This window comes from Triticum dicoccoides, chromosome 2B (genome assembly GCF_002162155.2).
Source record: "Triticum dicoccoides isolate Atlit2015 ecotype Zavitan chromosome 2B, WEW_v2.0, whole genome shotgun sequence".
Lineage (NCBI taxonomy): Eukaryota > Viridiplantae > Streptophyta > Magnoliopsida > Poales > Poaceae > Triticum > Triticum dicoccoides.
This window is the reverse complement of record NC_041383.1, coordinates 15,770,886-15,779,714: the sequence shown is the minus strand read 5'-3', so window position 1 is coordinate 15,779,714 and position 8,829 is coordinate 15,770,886.

Below are 8,829 nucleotides of genomic sequence, written 5' to 3'. Positions count from 1 at the left end.
TCCAACACCCAAGGCTCCAGATTCGGGTGCTTCGGACCTTCGACAATGTCCGGCTCCGACCTACAAGGCCGGTGGATGCCCTCTTCCGTCACGAAAGAGGACGTGCTAAAGATGAGAGACGCCAGGTATCTAACCTGCGAGATTTCGCATAGGCTGCCCGCCCAAGGGCAAGTCATTCCCACCCCTGAGCCTGGCGAGAGCGTGGTGTTCATGTCCCACTTCCGTCGGGGTTTAGGCTTCCCGATGGACCCCTTCGTGAGGGGGCTCATGTTTTATTATGGGCTGGAATTCCATGACCTGGCTCCGGAGTCCATCCTCCACATCTCATCATTCATTGTTGTCTGCGAAGCCTTCCTCCGCACTACCCCTCACTTCGGATTGTGGCTCAAGACCTTCGACGTGGAGCCAAATATGATCGAGGGGCGACAGGCAGAGTGCGGAGGGGCAGTTATAAGCAAGAGGGCCGATGCTCCATGGCCCGAGGGCTCTTTTCAAGAGGAGCTTGGTTTGTGGCAGCAGGAGTGGTTCTACATCACCGCTCCCAGGGGCACCAGGCAGGTGGCGCCACCTGCCTTTCGCTCGGGCCCTCCACAACGGCTGGCGTCATGGGTCAACAAAGGGCTTGACTGGGGGCCGTCCAAGGACGTGCCACTATTGCAGGGCCGCATTCAAGACCTCCAAGAAAGGGAGATCAATCTGATCGTAGTGGTGCAGGTTATGCTGATTTGGCGCCTTCTACCCTGCAAACGTCGCCCCCTCCGCCTATGGGAATTCAATCCGGAGGGACCGCGAGCTCTTCAACACTTCATGGGTGCGACACCCGTGGAGATGTATAAACTGTTCTTCGGATCACAAGAGATGTGTCCGGACTTGATCGAGGATGCCGGCCTAAGCTGCAATCGCCCGGACACTCAAGTAAGTAGTCATGTGCCCGGACATACCGTCCGTTTATTTATCATAGATTTGCCTTTTAACCAGCTATCCCTTGAACAGGAGTGGATAGCGAAAGCAAAACTGATACGGTGTCCGGACCCCTCCCTGAGACCACGCCGGATCCCGTGTTAGCCAAGATGATGGAGGTTGCGCCGTCAGAGGAGGGCGAAGGGGAAAACAGGAAAACTACCGCCTCCACTAAAGAGGCTCTCAAGAAAGGGGGGGATCGAGAATCCCTCCCTCCAGGGGGAGAAGAGGACCGCTTCCGAAGATCTGGAGGCCAAGGCCTCAAAGCAGGGGAAGAAATCTTCACCGGAGGGTCCTGCGCCAGGAGAAGCCCCGGCCGCACTATTTCCCCAAGGGAATCAGCCCTCCAGCGAGCCGTAAGTAGAAAAGGGGAGTTTTGTAATAAGGGACATCCCTATTTTTATTTCTGAGGATAACCGAAGTTCTTACCTTGTAGTTCGGATCTCAGCCCTTCTCAGCAGAGCTCATCTTCGGGGGATCTTCGTTCGGAGATGATGGAGAGCGAGACGCCTCCATCTGCCTCACCGTAAGGCGGGGCGGACGACCCTGAGGTGTCGTCGCGGAGGGTCTCCCAGAGTCCGGCGGGGCCGGAGAGTTCGACACCGACTGGTGTACGGCCGGAGGAGCTGAAGGATCTGCTCGAGAGGGCGTCTATCTCAGAAGATCACCGTACATTAATGAGTACGGTGATTGAAAGGATTTCATCCGCTGAGAGCGGGTTGCATGAGGCCGTCAGAAGTTTACTGGCGGGGTTTGAGGTACGTAAAAATGACATACTTTTTGACAGTTTTGCGCTTAGGATGCGTCCTGTATAGATAGTAGCCCCTGAGACTCGGTATGTTGCCGAAAACGACAGTGTGCCGAGGATCATAATCTCAGTTATAAGGTGTCGCCCTTCCCGTGCAGGTGGCGGGGCGTTCGGTTGCCAGCCGGACTGATGTAGTTGCCGAACTGAAGCGGCAACTTGACGTTGCGGATGCGGACATCGCACTGGTCAATAAATGACTTGACGAGTCACAAGGTAGGTGGCTTCTCCGCGGTCACCTGGTAAGGGAGCTGATGCCCACGCCTTACAACATGTATGCTTGATGCAGATGGCGCCGCTGCTATGGAGGACCTTCGGGCAGAGCTTGCTCGAGCCAAGGAGCAAGCCAGAAAGAGTGATGCAGCTGCCTCGAAGGCGGCCGAAGAGCTAAAAGCCGAAAAGGCTGCTCACTGCCGAAGCAGGGAGGAGATTGCCAAAATGGCCGTGAAGCTAAAGGATGCTACAGACCGCTATGAGTTTCTTGAAAGAGAAAGTCGAGCGGAGCAAGAGGACCTGAAAAAGGCCACCGCCGAAGCCAAGGATGCCCGCTCCGCGATGAGGGCTATAAAGGAGGAGATGCGTCAGGCCGGGGATATTGCGGCTGGAAAGCCCTTTCTGCTGTGTAGGAAGTTCATGGACCCGAAGTATGCTCAGTTGGGCCAGTTGTGGGGTGCGGAGGATGCTTATCTGAATTTGGCGGCGAGTGCGGCGGACACAGTCGTGCATTTCCGAAGCCAAAAGGATCACGGGATGGAAGAGCTTTTTTGGTCTCAATTCCATAATCCGGAGCGTCCACTTCCGTTAACCGATCGGTTGGCTGAGTGGGCTGAGCTGAACAGGTTGTCCGGACTTGCCATGAAGGATGTCGTGGCTCATCTGTGGCCGAAAAGGCCCGAGCCGAAGAGTTATTTTGGCTTGGTGCAGCAGTTCCTTGATGCGGTGCCGCATATCAAGGCGATGAAGCGGTCGGCATGCATAGAGGGTGCACGGATGGCTCTCGCCCGTGTCAAAACATACTGGGCAGAGATGGATGCCACCGACGTTGCATCTCGGGATTCGGACAGAAGCCGATTACCCGCCGAGCACTATTTTGAGGAAGTCCTGCAGGGCGCTCGTTTAATAGAGTCGCAGTGCTCGAAAAACATTATGTTCAAATGACATGTATGATTTGTAAAACCATATTTATAATATAAGGGCTTTTTACACTTGTGCGTTCAAGTATTGAAATATCTCCTGTGCGGCCGTTGATGTATATGTATATATAACCTGAAAGATGGCAGTCTTCGGCTTCAGCCCCCACGCACATGGTGCGGGGGTGTTTGCAAAAAAAGCGCATTTTCACACTTAATCCAACGTCTTGGTCCTGTGAAGGAGGTTATAGCGTAGCAAACTAGGCAACCGGACTATAATGCTTTATCACTTTCACTTAGCCATAGGAGTTCAATGGTGGGGCTACTATATAGCCCCTAGGGGCACCGCGCTCTCCGAACTCGGGGCGCGTGTGTGCCTGACCGGGAAACGGTCCTTCGTCAAAGCGGAGGAATTATAAACATTCCGGTAGTCGATCGAGTGGTTGACCAGTCTCTCGCTATATCATGACAGTCAGTTTTTGGCTTTCTCTACTGAGATGCTCACCCGGCCGAACCGGGGCACAATCGCAGTAGTTCTCCTGGTGCCGCGTTAGCCGATAGAGCGGAACGTAAGGCAGCAAAACACAGGAGCCGGGCAAACCCAACATTTGACCAAAGACATGATTCGGAGCTGATGCATATAAGGCCTAACTTGAGACGCCAAACACTCCCTAAGGTATTCGGTCTTTATGATAACGGGCAGAACAATGCCCTAAGCCCCTAGTGTCCAGGTACGCGCGAAAACTTCTGACGCGGCCGATGCCAAAACGCCAGTCTCCTCCTCGGTTATGGTAAGGAACCGGGGGATGTGTATCAACAAGAGACAGTAAAAAAGGTTTACGCAGGGTCTTAATCTGAAAAGAATCCTTGTAACGGGTCCCTGCTGCACGTCTGCGCCTGTGTCTCCGTTGTGCGGTATCCTGGACGGGTGTAGCACGTTGTTCATCTGTAAAAAGAGAAGAACTTAGTTTGGAAAAATATCGTGCGAAAAATGTATTTAAAACAGAGTATGATTTAAAAAATGAATAAAATTGAGCTTTATTGGCTCTCATTGTTCATGCGTGCGGCCCCTTGTAAAGGGGTACGCGGCTAGTAAGCCCCTTGTTTATTTATACCGGACTCGCCTAACCGTGTCCGGGGTCTGAATGACCTATTTTAGGAGCTTTGATCAGCAAAGCCTGATTAGTGTGTGGCTGTCAAGGCAGTCTCACGTTCTTCCGCGGTCGAGGAACACTCGAAGTTTCCCATTAATGAGATGATACCGCGTGGACCGGGCATTTTAAGTGTAAGAGACGCGTAATGCGGTATTGCGTTAAAGCGGGCGAAAGCTTCGCGTCCCAATAGTGCTTGATGGCTACTTTTAAATGGGGCGATATGGAAGATTAGCTTTTCGCGACGGAAGTTGTCGGATGAACCGAACACGACTTCTAGTAGTAAGGAGCCTGTACAATTGGCATAAGGGCCTGGCGTTACTCCTTTAAAGGAAGTGTTGCTATGGCGAATTTTGTCAGGGTCTATCCCCATTCTGCGGATTGGGTCCTAGTATAGCAGGTTTATATCGCTGCCGCCATCCATTAGGACTTGTGTAAATTGTAGTCCGTCGATTATAGGGTCCAATATCAAAGCAGTCCATCTTGCGTTTTGAATACTTCTGGAGTAATCCTGATGGTCGAAAGTAATTGGTTTTGACATCCAGTTTCGGGACTCCGCTGGGGTGGACCGTGCGGCGCGTACTTTAGTAGGTGCCACCCTATTTTTCCTTGTTATCACTTGAAGTGAATTCACTGTTTTGACTTCTTGTGGGAAATCCTTTTGTTTTCCGGCGCTCTGCTTGTGGGGTTCGTCATCGTCCTCGCTTGGTGTGTCGAGCCCCTTGTGTTCGGTGTTAAGTCGGCCGGACCGCTTGAAGACCCATCAATCTCTGTGGGTGTGGTTTGCAGGATTCCCGGGGGTACTGTGGATTTGACATATCCTGTCCAAGATTTTGTTTAGGTTGGATAGCTCGTCACTGTTGTCCTTAAGAGGCAGTGTTTTGCTGTTCGGTCGAGAGCTTTTGAACTCGGCGTTGACTGCCGTGCTCTTTGGGCCATTTTCCTTAGTCCGGCGCTAGTCTTTTCTGCATCGTAGTTTCCCATTTTCATCCCTGACCTCGGATGTACTTGGGTCGCTGGTGCTGCATCTTGCCAGCCAGCTATCTTCTCCCGCGCAAAAGCGGGTCATGAGGCTTGTAAGTGCAGCCATTGTCCTTGGCTTTTCTTGGCCGAGGTGTCTGGCGAGCCATTCGTCTCGGAAGTTATGTTTGAAGGCTGCTAAGGCTTCGGCGTCCGGACAGTCGACTATTTGGTTCTTTTTGGTGAGGAACCTGTTCCAGAATTTGCGGGCTGACTCTCCGGGCTGTTGAGTTATGTGACTTAAATCGTCTGCATCCGGAGGGCGGACATAAGTCCCCTGAAAATTTACCCGAAACGCATCCTCGAGCTCTTCCCAACTTCCAATGGTATTTTCTGGGAGGCTTTTGAGCCAATGCCGGGCTGGCCCTTTGAGCTTGAGGGGTAGGTATTTTATGGCATGGAGATCATCTCCTCTAGCCATATGTATGTGTAGGATGTAATCTTCAATCCAGACTCCGGGGTCTGTTGTTCCGTCGTATGCCTCTATGTATACGGGCTTGAATCCTGCTGGAAATTCGTGATCCAGTACCTCATCGGTGAAATATAGGGGGTGTGCGGCGCCCATGTATTTAGGTGTACCGTTATTTTCGAACACTCGACGTGTTGTTTTGCTCCCTGGAGCCTTCTTTCTTGGCCCGTAGATGGACCTGACTGGGCCATCCTTTTTTGAGGTTCCTTATGTGGATCGTGTGCCGGCTTGTGTGCGGCGCCGCTTGCCGCTCTTTGTTTGTCCTGTGGTCGTCTATCCGACCGGGCGGCCCCTTTGTTGTTTGATTGTGGGGGCTCTATGGCCTCTTCGTCAAATTCGGGCAATAGTTTGCGCTTCGGGTAGCTCTTTGTTTGGCGGCTATCGCGGTACTTGTCCGCGGTCTTGAGTACTTTGCTCCATCTCATTCTGAGTACGTCTTCCGCTGTTTTGAGCTTCCGCTTCTGCTTCTTCAGACTTCGTGCAGTGGTGACGAGCCTTTTGTGAAGGTTTTTCTGTTCCAACGATGTGTCCGGCGTGAGATCACCCGGACTGTTGTTTTCGCCGGGGATGGGTTGTTTATCCAATTCATCTTGTTCGGATTGTTGCTTGGTGGCATGTTCGTCGTCCACTGGTTCGCCCTGCTCTATGGCTGGGTCTATATGGGTGTTGTTGTTGTCGAGGCGGGACTTCGGGTGGCGCTTGCGTCGCTGTTTTGGCTGTTTTTCGGGGGAATTATCCTTCGCAACGTCCCGTTGTTCCTTGTTATCACTTCCTTTTGGTGTATCCACCATGTATACATCGTGAGTTGAGGTGGCTTTCCAGTGCCCTATGGGCGCTGGTTCTTGGTCGTCTCTGGCATCACCGTCCATACCATCGATGTCTTCGGAGTCGAAGTCTAGCATGTCGGTTAGGTCGTCGACAGTGGCTACAAAGTGGGTGATGGGTGGGCTTTGAATTTCTTCGTTGTCCGCATCCCAACCGTCCTGACCGTGGTCCGGCCAGGGCTCTCCTGATAACGAGAGATACTTTAGCGAATTCAGGATGTCGCCAAAAGGTGAGTGCTGAAATATGTCCGCAGCGGTGAACTCCATGATCGGCACCCAATCGGATTCGATTGGTAGGGGCGCGGGAGGTTTGGAGTCTGGCGAGGAATCCGGCACCTCGGAGTCACGAGCTTCACAAGGGACAGGGTCGGTATTCAGCTCCATCGCCGTGGAGTAGCAGCCCCCGAGGTGGTGTCTAGCCACCCATCCTCGATCGGCGCAGTCGGCTCCGAGTTAAGGGTCGGAGCGGACTCTTGTGCGGCCTCCAGGGCACTCTCCGGCAGTAGAGCTAGATCATGCCCATCGTGACAGTGCAGCGCGCTCGGCTGTGGCTCGAATCTGTCGAAGATCAAGTCTCCGCGGATGCCGGCCGTATAGTTCAAACTTCCAAATCTGACCTGATGGCCAGGGGCGTAGCTTATCTTCTCCAGATGGCCAAGTGAATTGGCCCGCAGTGCAAAGCTGCCGAATACAAAGATCTGTCCGGGGAGAAAAGTCTCACCCTGGACCGCATCGTTGTTGATGATTGAAGGAGCCATTGGGCCTATGAGCGACGACACAGAGGAACTCTCAATGAAAGCACCAATGTCGGTGTCAAAACCGGCGGATCTCGGGTAGGGGGTCCCGAACTGTGCGTCTAGGCGGATGGTAACAGGAGACAAGGGACACGATGTTTTTACCCAGGTTCGGGCCCTCTCGATGGAGGTGCTTGGGTCAGCCTTGACTTTGAAGGGAGGAATTTCATGAAACTTTTCATAATCTTCAGACATGTCTGCCTTGCCCTCCACTCCCACAATGTCCCTTTGTCCTAAAAGAACTATGTGGTGCTTTGGCTCATCATATGATGTATTCGCTTTCTTATCTTTTCTTTTTCTCGGTTTGGTAGACATGTCCTTCACATAGATAACCCGCGCCACATCATTGGCTAGGACGAACGGTTCGTCAGGGTACCCAAGATTGTTCAGATCCACTGTTGTCATTCCGTACTGTGGGTCTACCTGTACCCCGCCTCTTGACACATTGACCCATTTGCACTTAAACAAAGGGACCTTAAAATCATCAACATAGTCAAGTCCCATATGTCCACTATCACTAGTAGAAAAAGGGCCTATTGTCCCGGTTCATAAGGGCCTTTAGTCCCGGTTCTGGAACCGGGACTAAAGGGTCGTTACAAAAGCCTCCCCCCTTTAGTCCCGGTTCTTACACGAACCGGGACTAAAAGGCCATCCACGTGGCCGCTGCTGGAGCTCCACCTTTAGTCCAGTTGGTAACACCAACTGGGACTAAAGGTATTTTTACCAAAAAAATTGATTTTTTTTAAAAAAATCGTTTTTCAAATTTCTGAATTATTTTCCAATTTAATATCTAATCACCCCTCATCACTGCTCAATGTAACCTCTAATCTCTAATCACCCATCATCATTCCAAATCATCTAACTTATCGGCCGGTCAGCCATCCTCTCACTACTCTAGTCTGAGCACGCTTAACTTTCGGGTTCTATTCCCCATCGTTTCCAAGTCTGCCCTTGTTGTTTTCCTGACAATAGTAAGATGTCAATCCTATTAACCCTCAGGAGTTTAGCTTGAGCATGAAGTCACACGTTTCACTGTTTGAGTTCGAAACTATTATTCTAAAAAACAATAATTATTTAGTAACACTAATATTTCTTTAATAAGTAGTTTGACCATAGTTTGACCACAATTTTACCAGATTTGACCAAAATTCAAAAAATTGAAATAATTATTTAGTAACATAATATTCTTGAATAATTATGTCGTAACACTAATATTTCTTAAATAAGTAGTTTGACCACAGTTTGACCAAATTCTAAAAAACTGTAATAATTATTTAGTAACCCTAATATTATTGAAAAATCGTTTAGTAACACTAATACTTCTTGAATAAGTAGTTTGACCAAAGTTTGACCTAATTTAACCAAAATTCAAAAAAATGAAACTTTTATTCCTTTTAGAATTTGAGGATTCTAAAAATTTGCAAACAGGCCATAGGGCCGGAAAAATTAGATGCGGATTTTCGTGCTTAAAATTTTGATATATTATACGTATTTTTCTAACATCATATGCAAAAGTTATAGCTGTTTTACATTTTCCGTACACTTTTTGCAAAACATGTCCAAATTTATGTTTTAAAATTTTCCTAACTAGTACATGTAGTAACATATCTACATCTAGAAGGATTTTAATTTTTGAAGTTTTTATCATTTTCTTTTGCTTTTTACAAAACTAGAAA